The 13,152-nt window shown below is 40.1% G+C and overlaps 1 long non-coding RNA gene across 1 annotated transcript in view; it reads right to left on the bottom strand.

The window, feature by feature from the left end:
* The window catches only part of LOC117197050 (uncharacterized), a 465,520-nt gene that overhangs the window by 341,380 nt on the left and 110,988 nt on the right, over positions 1-13,152 (bottom strand). The window contains exon 4 of the long non-coding RNA XR_004477516.2: positions 2,494-2,557. This is a non-coding gene — a long non-coding RNA (uncharacterized LOC117197050). The remainder of the gene's footprint in view (positions 1-2,493; positions 2,558-13,152) is intronic.

The following is a 13,152-nucleotide window of genomic DNA, read 5'->3' on the forward strand; positions in this document are numbered from 1 at the left end:
AGTAATAGGGAAGTTAAGTCAGGGAAGGGAAGGATGCCAGTATAGGGGGAACTATTATACTACAATTTATATATATTCTAATTATATATACATATGAATATATTAGAGGTAGTAACTATCAAACTTACCACTGTTGGGAACTTGGGATCCCACTATCTGGGATCCAGTGTAGAACATATGCCTCAGAATTGTTTAACAGGCAAAGGTGGGAACTGATGGGGAGGAAACTGGGGTACTTATATATGAATTCGTCTATCACTGGCAAAAGGATGCTGGAGTATAGGGCAGTTATTCCCCAGGCATTTCTGGCCTGCCATATGTGTGGGCAGAGTGGGCTTCAAAGGCCAGTGAAAGCCCTCAGGCAAAGAGATGCAGATGCCAGTTTGGCAGTCACGCCAACTGCACTGGAACTGTAGGGCCTGGGGATTACGGGTGGGACAGTGGCAGTATCTGATCTTCAAGTAGAAATCATTTTGCTGCTCTTTCCTAAAACAAGGAAACTGAAAAAGAAATTCCCTGAGTGCCTAAGAAACTCTAAAATCCTAAGATGCAAGATGTAGTCTAATAATCTTATATTTTATACTTCCATGTCAGTTTGTCTCAGGCTGATTTTAAAACACTCTAAAAATTCATGGGAAATGGGGGCGTGTGGGAGGTGGAGGCAGCTGGAAGAGCAATAAGATTAATGATTTTGTGGTCAAAAAGCCCACAACTTCACACAAAAATGTATTCATCAAAACAGCCTAACTTGCTTAGAAAGGATCTGCTTACATTTAACCCTATGATCTCAGTCCCTGCACCTGTCCTATACTGGAGTGTGTGGGTTCCCAGGGACAGGTTTACCTTCTTCTCATTTCTTAAGGTGTGTTCTGGTAAATTAGATCACATCTCTAGTTTTTCCTTCCTTTTCTTTTTCCATTCCATAGGATAACAGACTCAGACCATCATAAGAGAAGGCTCAAGGATATGGATTCATAGAGATGGTAGATGAGGTTGTGGTGTTGTAAGGAGTTCTTTGGACTCCTGACCAAGTGCTCACCTGTCTACATGGCCAGAGATGGGAACCAAGCGGTAAATGTAGCAAACCAGGCTTTACAGAGGAAAATGATTTTTTTTTTCGTATATCCAGAGGCTTACTCCTATACCACTTCACATTTCCAAAGCTCGCTCCCAACCCAGGGAAGTTGGCTATATTTGTTTATATTATTTCTAGCATTTGTTACCTTTGGAAGTGTTTTAGTGGCTGTTACATAGACAGGGCCCCACAATATTTTTGCAACAGGCCCATGGCTCTATGGCTCCCCAACAAAACCCTATTTTCCAGAAATCTGCCTGTAAAACCCCAGCCCCCTGTGAACCCACACTAGGCCCTTTACTGGAGTGTGTGGGTTTCCAGGGACAGGTTTACCTTCTCATTTCTTAAGATGTGTTCTGGTATATCAGATCTCATCTTTTTTTTTTTCCTTCCTTTTCTTTTTCCATTCCATAGAACACCAATACTGTTGCTTCTAAATGAAGCTTAAGAATTGTATCTGATTGCAAAGGATGGAGCATTTAAAGTGGTAAGTCTGGGGATGGAAAAAATGAAAATCATATAATCCAATAATGAACCACGACAATGGAGGGGAAGCTCTTCCTGGAAGCACTGTTGACAATGAACATTTCCAAATGCCTATGTGCTCAACTCATTAGTAAGAACCACATTTCTTTCTTGGTCAAGCACAGGATCAAACTCTATATAATTAAAGTCCTCAGTATGCACACAATACTGGATGACTTGCAGTTGTTTCCCTCCCTCCTCTTGGGTAATTTTCCTAGAAAAGGACTTAATTTAGCAGATTTAGGGAGTGATTTAAGCACTGCTGAGCACTCTATGTTTTACTGGGAATGGAGAAAGAATACCCTTTTCATGGACAAATTTGACCCTGATGCAAACGTCTAACTTCTGTGGGCTTCTCTCAAGTCCTAACACTCACGTCTGGGAGCAGAACTGCCTCCAGAAAAAGAAGAGTTATTAATATGCCTCAGTGGCGCAAGGAAATTTGAGTGGAAATGTTTTTTCTTGAATTAGGATTTACTATTGGTGGATGATAATAAAAGCTAATTTTTGTGGAGAGGTTGTTACATATTAGGCATGAGTCCATGTGCTTTACATGTATTAATTCTTTCAAACTTAAAAAAATCTCATAGGGAAAAATACCATTATTGTTTCCAGTAATATTTTCCAGATGATGAAACTGACCATATCTTCCTCTTTTCTTATATCCCACAGAAGAAATGTTAAAAACAACAACTCTAAAGACTACTTCCACTACTATTGCTGCTATGATGAATATTAATAGTACACCAATTGGCTTGTTACTAGTTAACTAGTTACCAAGCATTATTGAACACGCCAAGTTTAAAACAGTGCTAGACATTATTGGGAGAAAAAAGAGAAACAAGAAATTACACTCAGATATATCCAAACAGTATAAGGGCATAACACAGTACCTTGGGAACAACTGTATGCAGTGAGCTTCCTTAAGCAAAATACGATTGTTGCTCAACACTCTACCTAAAAGAAAAAACAGAGAAAATAAAAACTGTGGTATTCTTAAACTAAATTCTTACCTAATCTTGACATGTATTTAAGACTAAAATGTATAAATAAAACTCTTAGAGAACAAAAGTGGTACACATGTATCAAGCATCTTTGTTAAGTCTATACGAAAGAGATGCTTTTTTAAAAGAAGCAGTAATAAAAATTGAACTTATGTTCTCTGCTTTCTTTTAATTAGGAAAAAATAATGATCTGGGGATAGTGTATGCTCATATTGCAAATAGAGTACATAAAACGAACACACACACACACACACAATCATTTTCCAGAACTTAGACATATTGATACTTCCCTGATTTATATTTTAGATACTGTCATGTCATTATTTCAACTATATAAAATACAAAACTTTCTTCAGGTAAAAGGGATCATTTTCCTGACATGTAAAGAGTTTTTTTTACAAACCAAGAATAAGGTTAATAAACAACACAAGAATAACAATAAAACCTATTATAAATAAGACATACACAACCCAATAAAAATGGGCAGAAGACATGAATAAAAAGTTCACCATAAAAGAAATACTTTGGCTTATAAATATATGACAAAATGCTCAATTTCAGTTAAATCAAGCAATAAGACACCATTTTTGGTCTATCAGTTAAAATTTGAAAGACACTATCATGGAACATGTATTTTATTGGAACATGTACTTATTGTAGGTGGCTCAAATGTTGGTTTCAATGCTCTTCATAAAGAGTACAATTGTTTCTTCCCTTTATTCTTCTTTTATTCCCAGGCTGTGATTAATCTCACTTGGGCCTCTTTTTCCTCCAGCAACAATGTTGGCTATGTCTGCACAGAATCCCTAATCCAAGTAGTTGAATCAAGATATTTTGGAGATGGTGTATGTAGCAGAGAAGAAATGTCCCATACATCTGAATCCCCATAGAGAGAAAGGTACAACCAGCAGTCTCATGATGGTACTTATCATTAAGCTCATAGGTTTAAATGCAGTATTTCCATACTTATCAACAGTCTTTGAAAAGAGCTGCCCAGATGAGATTGGCAAAGCTCTTTTGCTTCTAAACACAAGAGGAGAACGAAAAGAGAAGGTGGAAGTCATTTAATGAGTCAAAATTTTGAAAGATAAGTGAACTACCTTAACCCTGAAATTTTTACTTTTAACTTGAATGTAAATTTTTAAGAATAAATAATGCTCTTAGTGATGCTCTTAGTCATCCTTTACATAACTTATCACATTTAATTCCCATAATAACCCTATGACATAGTGCTATTATTATCCCCAATATGCAGATGAAGAAGCTAATGTTTAGAGAGATTAAACAATCCGTCCAAAATGGCATGGGAGAGCTTGGATTCAAACCCAGGCATTCTCTTTCTGAAATCCAGATTCTTGAATACTTATTCCACCTATAAACTCTTGCTGTGTCCAGAAAATAATTCTACTTGCCCTCATACTGTGGATCAGGATTCATTCCCATGGAGATGGATTTCCTTTCTTAGACTCTACTGCTCCTTTGGGTGAGACTGGTATTCAGTGACGTTTAGAGAAGGCAAAGGGCATCTTCTCTGTGTTTGCCTCATCTCTAGGTTCTCCTAGTGGACTAGCTCCACATGCTTCTCTTGGTTGGACATGCTTCAAAATGCTCTCTTTCATCTCTGCTTCAAGAATGCTAATCAGCCCTAATCATCAAGCTAAATTCCCTGTAATCCAAAGAGACTACACCAAGTCCAGTGGTACCATCAGAGGTTTGGCCAAGACCACAAGGAAAGAGCTGAAGGTCTGCCATGTTCACCGATACTTCCTACATGGCCTGAGAATATACAATAAAACCAATGGGGAAAAATTTCAGAGAGAGAGATTTCAGCTCCATCTAGACTGAGCTTATTAATAATTGGAGTTCCCTCAGGAAGAAGCAGTCAGTTCCCCTGCCACTGGAGGTATGCAAGCATAGGATGAATAATTATTTGACAGAAATGTAAAGGGATCTCAAAAGTCAGGTGAAGACTCAGACTAGGTACAGAAGTTTTCAGCTTGGCTTTCTGATACATGGCTGTGGCCACAATCACTTATGTGATTGTGTTTATCACAGGTAATTTATTGCTACAAATATAGAATATTTGTGATTGAATTTTTAACATATAAATTAATTCAGTTTATCGAATACAAGAAATAAAAACTATTGGACAGGTATAGAATAGCTAAGAGAATTGAAAGAAAAGAATTGCACATACCCACAAACCAAATTATCTTCGTAGTGAATGAACCTGACTGACCTACATCAATGGGAGAGTCTTACCCTTGTCTATATTTACTCTTCCTTTTGCTGTGACAGAATGAAAGTTGAGAACTATTACATGCTTGTTCTTTAAGATTTCCTCCAAGCCTGAGACACTATGATTCTGTGATTCTAAAAGACAGAGAAACAATAGCACAGAGCAGAAGTGTTCCAGCCTCCGACCTGAACTGGGTTGTTTCAGGGCCCAATTAACTGGTCCTGATGCTAAGGCTAAGTCTCTATGTCTTAGGGCACTAGAATAGTACACTTGCACCTTTGGTTCCCTCTTAGGGTGTGGCAAGAGATAATACAATGGAGTTACTTCACATCTAGGAGAAATCAGGCCACCTGTGTGAGACTCAAGCAGAGAAATCCTGAGAGAGAGAGAGCCTGCAAACCCTAGCACTGATAGATGGGGCTGGATTAAGCATCTCTCTGAGAAAATTATCTTAACCAAGCATGAGGTATGTGTATATGTGTGGGCAGTGAGGAGGGGAGGGAGCTGTAGATAAACTTCATAAATGAAGTGGGGCTTCCCTGGTGGCGCAGTGGTTAAGAATCCACCTGCCAATGCAGGGGACACGGGTTCAAGCCCTGGTCCGGGAAGATCCCACATGCTGCAGTGCAAGTAAGCCCATGTGCCACAACTACTGAGCCTGTGCTCTAGAGCCTGCGAGCCACAACTGCAGAAGCCTGTGCACCTAAAGCCCGTGCTCCGCAACAAAGAGTAGCCCCCACTCACCACGACTAGAGAACGCCCGTGCACAGCAATGAAGACCCAAAGCCACCAAAAATAAATAAATAAAATAAATTTATTTTTTAAAAAAATGAAGTGAATGGCAGTGGAGCCAGGGTCCTGGGCTCAGGGGCACACGGATCTACCATGGCATCTGGGGCCTGGGGCACAGGGGCAGAAAGCGTTAGTGGCACCAGTGTTTGAGGTGTAGGCATATGCAGATCACCCATGGAACTGGGGTATGGGTTTCTGGCGCTCATCAAGGTGACCTGGCGGGGCATGGTGCTGGATACAGCAATGGTATGGGTCCAGGGCTGGCAGGTCAAGGTCCCAACTCAGGTCTCAGGTGGGCAGAGTGTTGAGCAGCAACAGCAAAGCCCTGATGAAGGCAGGTCAAAACTGGAACTCAGGACCTACAATGCAGATACAGAGCACCAGCTATGTAGCCTCAGTGATGGAGGGTCAAAGCATGACTTAGGATCCAGGCGGTAGGGCACAGCCTAGTGGCAGCTCCAGTTCAGTAGATAGCAAGGCACTGTTATATCCCAATCACGGAGAGCAGGGAGCAGCAGCAACTTAGGCTCCTCAGGGTGGGTTTCACCACAGCAATAGCTCTAGCCCCAGGGAGGAGATGCAGTGGCAGGGACTCTAGGTAGCTCCATCAGTTGAGTTCAGCATCAGTGAGGACGGCAGGAATCCTCAGTAGCAAAGGTTGAAGATGTCCATGAAGGTGTCAAGGATTTCTGTGGTCCTCCTGTTCTCATTTTCCCATAGCATGAAACCCCTCTGAGGGTATCCCTCTTGTCACTAAGCTGCTCCAGACTGTGGGTTGGGGTGATACACGTAAAATGTTTCTCACACTTATCTATGCTGAAATCCTCAGTTATTATACTCCCCAGGGTTTCTGCTGCTTCTTCATTGTAGTCCTGAGCTCTCCCAGAGCTATTTTTGTCAGTTTGTAGTTATCCATCATTTTAGTTGTCTTCGTGGAAGAGACAAGGGTCTGAACCTTCTAGTCTGCCATCTTGCTGATGTTTCCCCTTGTAAAATTTCAAATATATACAATTTTTGAACGTCAATTATACCACAATAAGGCTAGAAGAATAAGTATATTGTTTAGATAGAAAAAGTATGATCTTAGATTGAAACTTGGACCTACACAAAGATACGATGATTGCTGGAAATGGAAAAAATGAAGGTAAAATTGAATTCATTTTTATTAATTTTAATTGGTCTAAAAGATAATTATTTGAGTAAAAATAGTAGGAAGACATTGTGCATTTATAGCACGTGTAAAACACAAATGACTGAGGGAATATATTTTTATAAGATGCTTATAGAATGCATGAAATGAAATTTTATTTGAAGCGAGACTCCAGTAAAGATGTATATTTTAAACTCTCGGGTAGCCACTGAAATTATTTTTAAGAGGTAATATTATAAATGAGTCAACAGAGGAGATAAAATGAAAACATAACAAGATGCTTAATTAACAGAAAAGGCATTAAAAAGAGAGGAAAAAACAAAGAACTGAAGGAAAGAATAGAAAATAGCTAGCAAGATGACAGATTTTAAAACAGTCATATAAATGATAACATTAAATGTCCCTAGTCTAAAAATAACAATTAAAAGACAGAAATTGCCAAGAGAGACCTTCAAGATGGCGGAAGAATAAGACACAGAGATCACCTTCCTCCCCACAAATACGTCAGAGATACATCTACACGTGGAACAACTCCTACAGAACACCTACTGAATGCTGACAGAAGACCTCAGACTTCCCAAAAGGCAAGAAACTCCCCATGTACCTGGATAGGGCAAAAGAAAAAACAGAGACAAAAGGATAGGGACGGGACCTGCACCAGTGGGAGGGAGCTGTGAAGGAGAAAAGGTTTCCACACACTAGGAAGCCCGTTCACTGGCAGAGACAGGGGTGGGGGAGGGGGAAGCTTCGGAACCACGGAGGAGAGCACAGCAACAGGGGTGCAGAGGGCAAAGCGGAGAGATTTCTGCACAGAGGATCAGTGCCGACCAGCACTCACCAGCCCGAGAGGCTTGTCTGCTCACCCGCCAGAACGGGTAGGGGCTGGGAGCTGAGGCTCTGGGATCAGAGGTCAGATCCGAGGGAGAGGACTGGGGATGGCTGTGTGAACACAGCCTGAAGGGGGCTAGTGCACCACAGCTAGTGAGGAGGGAGTCCGGGAAAATGTCTGGAACTGCCTAAGAGGCAAGAGACCATTGTTTTGGGGTGAACGAGGAGAGGGAATTCAGAGCACCACCTAAACAAGCTCCAGAGACAGGCGCGAGCCGCGGCTATCAGCGCGGACACAAGAGATGGGCATGAAATGCTAAGGCTGCTGCTGCTGCCACCAAGAAGCCTGTGTGCAAGCACAGGTCACTACCCACACCTCCCCTCCCGGGAGCTTGTGCAGCCCACCACTGCCAGGGTCCCGTGATCCAGGGACAACTTCCCTGGGAGAACACAGGGCAGGCCTCAGGCTATTGCAACGTCATGCTGGCCTCTGCCACTGCAGGCTCACCCCACATTCTGTACCACTCCCTCCCCTGGCCAGAAAGGGCCAGAGCCCCTTAATCAACTACTTTTTTTTTTTTTTTTTTTTTTTTGCTGTACACAGGCCTCGCACTGTTGTGGCCTCTCCCGCTGCAGAGCACAGGCTCCGGATGCGCAGGCCCAGCAGCCATGGCCCACGGGCCCAGCCACTCTGCGGCATGTGGGATCCTCCCAGACCGGGGCATGAACCCATGTCCCCTGCATCGGCAGGTGGACTCTCAACCACTGCACCACCAGGGAAGCCCTCAGCTGCTACTTTAACCCCGTCCTGTCTGAGCGAAGAACAGATGCCCTCAGGTAACCTATACGCAAAGGCGGAGTCAAATCCAAAGCTGAACCCCAGGAGCTGTGGGAACAAAGAAGAGAAAGGGAAATCTCTCCCAGCAGCTTGAGGAGCACTGGATTGCATCTCCACAATCAACTTGATGTATGCTGCGTCTCTGGAGTACCTGAATAGACAACGAATAATCCAAAAATTGAGATGGTGGACTTGGGGAACAACTGTAGACTTGGGGTTTGCTTTCTGCATCTAATTTGTTTCTGATTTTATGTTTATCTTAGTTTAGTATTTAGAGTTTATTATCATTGGTAGATTTGTTTATCTGTTTGTTCTCTTCCTTTTTCTTTTATATATAGATATTTTTTTTTTTCCTTTTTCTCTTTTTGTGAGTGTGTATGGGTATGCTTTTTTGTGTGATTTTGTCTGTATAGCTTTGCTTTTACCATTTGTCCTAGGGTTCTCTCTTTTTTTCTTTTTTTTTAGTATAGTTTATAGTGCTTGTTATCATTGGTGGATTTGTTTATTAGTTTGGTTGCTCTCTTCTTTCTTCTTCTTATGACTTTTTAATTTTTTTGTTTTTAATATTTTTTTTAATTTTAATAACTTTATTTTATTCTTTCTTACTTTCTTTCTTTTGCTGTCTTTTCTTCTGAGCCAAGTGGCTGACAGGGTCATGGTGCTCCGGCCAGGTGTCAGGCCTGTGCCTCTGAGGAGAGAGAGCTGAGTTCAGGACATTGGTCCACCAGAGACCTCCCAGCTCCCACTACCAAACAGTGAAAGGTCTCCCAAAGATCTCCGTCTCAAGGCTAAGACTCAGCTCCACTCAATGACCAGCAAACTACAGTGCTAACACCCTATGCCTAACAACTAGCAAGACAGGAACACAACCCCACCCATTAGCAGAGAGGCTGCCTAAAATCATAATAAGGCCACAGACACCCAAAAACACACCACTGGAGGCGGTCCTGCCCACCAGAAAGACAATATCCAGCCTCATCCACCAGAACACAGACACCAGTCACCTTAACCAGGAAGCCCACAAAACCCACTGAAAAAACCTCAGCAACCGGGGGCAGGCACCAAAAAAAAACAGGAACTATGAACCTGCAGCCTGCAAAAAGGAGACGCCAAACACAGTAAGTTAAGCAAAATGACAAGACAGAGGAACACACAGCAGATGAAGGAGCAAGGTAAAAACCCACCAGACCTAACAAATGAAGAGGAAATAGGCAGTCTACCTGAAAAAGAATTCAGAGTAATGATAGTAAAGATGATCCAAATTCTTGGATCTAGAATGGAGAAAATACAAGAAACATTTAACAAGGACCTAGAAGAACTAAACAGCAAACAAACAATGATGAACACAATAAATGAAATTAAAAATTCTCTAGAAGGAATCAATAGCAGACTAACTGAGGCAGAAGAACGGATACGTGACATGGAATATGTAACAGTGGAAATAACTACTGCAAGGCAGAATAAAGAAAAAAGAATGAAAAGAATTGAGGACAGTCTCAGAGACCACTGGGACAACATTAAAGGCACCAACATCTGAATTTTAGGGGTTTCAGAAGAAGAAGAGAAAAAGGGACTGAGAAAATATTTGAAGAGATTACAGTTGAAAATTACCCTAATATGGGAAAGGGAATAGTCAATCAAGTCCAGGAAGCGCAGAGAATACCATACAGGATAAATCCAAGGAGAAACATGCCAAAACACATATTAATCAAACTATTAAAAATTAAATACAAAGAAAAAATATTAAAAGCAGCAAGGGAAAAACAACAAATAACATATAAGGGAATCCCCATAAGGTTAACAGCTGATATTTCAGCAGAAACTCTGCAAGCCAGAAGGGACTGGCAGGACATATTTAAAGGGATAAAAGGCAGAAAACTACAACCAAGATTACTCTACCCAGCAAGGATCCAATTTAGATTTCACAGAGAAATTAAAACCTTTACAGACAAGCAAAAGCTAAGAGAATTCAGCACCAGCAAACCAGCTTTACAACAAATGCTAAAGGAACTTCTCTAGGCAGGAAACACAAGAGAAGGAAAAGACCCACAATGACAAACCCAAAACAATTAAGAAAATGGTAATAGGAACACACATATCAATAATTACCTTAAATGTAAATGGAGTAAATGCTCCAACCAAAAGACATAGACTGGCTGAATGGATACAAAAACAAGACCCGTATATATACTGTCTACTAGAGAGCCACTTCAGACCTAGGGACACATATAGACTGAAAGTGAGGGGATGGAAAAAGATATTCCATGCAAATAGAAAACAAAAGAAAGCTGCAGTAGCAATTCTCATATAAGACAAAATAGACTTTAAAATAAAGACTATTAGAAGAGACAAAGAAGGACACTACATAATGATCAAGGGATCGATCCAAGAAGAAGATAAAACAACTGTAAATATTTATGCACCCAACATAGGAGCACCTCAATACATAAGGCAAATGCTAACAGCCATAAAAGGGGAAATCAAGAGTAACACAATCATAATAGGGGACTTTAACACCCCACTTTCACCAATGGACAGACCATCCAAAATGAAAATAAATAAGGAAACAAAAGCTTTAAAAGATACATTAAACAAGACAGACTTATTTAATTTTTATAGGACATTCCATCCAAAACAACAGATTACACTTCTCAAATGCTCATGGAACATTCTCCAGGATAGATCATATCTTGGGTCACAAATCAAGCCCTCGTAAATTTAAGAAAATTGAAATCGTATCAAGTATCTTTTCTGACCACAATGCTATGAGACTAGATATCAATTACAGGAAAGAAAAACCTGTAAAAACAAAAAAAACAAACACATGGAGGCTAAACAATACACTACTAAATAACCAAGAGATCACTGAAGAAATCAAAGAGGAAATCAATAAATACCTAGAAACAAATGACAATGAAAACACGATGACCCAAAACCTATGGAATTCAGCAAAAGCAGTTCTAAGGGAACTTTATAGCAATACAATCCTACCTCAAGAAATAAGAAACATCTCAAATAAACAACCTAACCTTACACCTAAAGCAATTTGAGAAAGAACAAAAAAACCTCAAAGTTAGCAGAAAGAAAGAAATCATAAAGATCACATCAGAAATAAATGAAAAAGAATAGAAGGAAACAATAGCAAAGATCAGTAAAACTAAAAGCTGGTTCTTTGAGAAGATAAATAAAATTGATAAACCATTAGTCAGACTCATCAAGAAAAGAAGGGAGATGACTCAAATCAATAGAATCACAAATGAAAAAGGAGAAGTAACAACTGACACTGCAGAAATACAAAGGATCATGAGACATTACTACAAGCAACTATTTGCCAGTAAAATGGACAGCCTGGAAGAAATGGACAAATTCTTAGAAAAGTATGACCTTCCAAGACCGAACCAGGAAGAAATAGAAAATATAAACAGACCAATAACAAGCACCGAAATTGAAACTGTGATTAAAAACCTTCCAACAAACAAAACCCCAGGACTAGATGGCTTCACAAGGAAATTCTATCAAACTTTTACAGAAGAGCTAACTAACACCTATCCTTCTCAAACTCTTCCAAAATATAGCAGAGGAACACTCCCAAACTCATTCTATGAGGCCACCATCACCCTGACACCAAAACCTGACAAAGATGTTACAAAGAAAGAAAACTACAGGCCAATATCACTCATGAACATAGATGCAAAAATCCTCAACAAAATACTAGCAAACAGAACCCTACAGGACATTAAAAGGATCATATACCATGATCAAGTGGGGTTTACCCCAGGAATGCAAGGATTCTTCAATATATGCCAATCAATCAATGTGATACACCATACTAAAAAACTGAAGGATAAAAACTATATGATCATCTCAATAGATGCAGAAAAAGCTTTTGACAAAATTCAACACCCATTTATGATAAAAACCCTCCAGAAAGTAGGCATAGAGAGACCTTACCTCAACATAATAAAGGCCATATATGACAAACCCACAGCCAACATCATTCTCAATGGTGAAAACTGAAACCATTTCCTCTAAGATCAGGAACAAGACAAGGTTGTCCACTCTCACCACTATTATTCAACATAGTTTTGGACGTTTTAGCCACAGCAATCAGAGAAGAAACAGAAATAAAAGGAATCCAAATCAGAAAAGAAGAACTAAAGTTGTCACCGTTTGCAGATGACATGATACTATACACAGAGAATCCTAATGAGGCAACCAGAAAACTACTAGAGCTAATCAATGAATTTGCAAAAGTAGCCAGATACAAAATTAATGCACAGAAATCTCTGGCATTCCTATACACTTATGATGAAAAATCTGAAAGAGAAATTAAGGAAACACTCCCATTTACCACTGCAACAAAAAGAATAAAATACCTAGGAATAAATCTACCTAAGGAGACAAAAGACCTGTATGCAGAAAACTATAAGACACTGATGAAAGAAATTAAAGATGATACAAACAGATGGAGAGATATACCATGTTCTTGGATTGGAAGAATCAACATTGTGAAAATGACTCTACTACCCAAAGCAATCTACAGATTCCATGCAATCCCTATCGAACTACCACTGGCATTTTTCACAGAACTAGAACAGAAAATTTCACAATTTGTATGGAAAAACAAAAGACCCCGAATAGCCAAAGCAATCTTGAGAACGAAAAATGGAGCTGGAGGAATCAGGCTCCCTGACTTCAGAC

The sequence above is a fragment of the Orcinus orca genome, chromosome 3 (genome assembly GCF_937001465.1).
Source record: "Orcinus orca chromosome 3, mOrcOrc1.1, whole genome shotgun sequence".
Lineage (NCBI taxonomy): Eukaryota > Metazoa > Chordata > Mammalia > Artiodactyla > Delphinidae > Orcinus > Orcinus orca.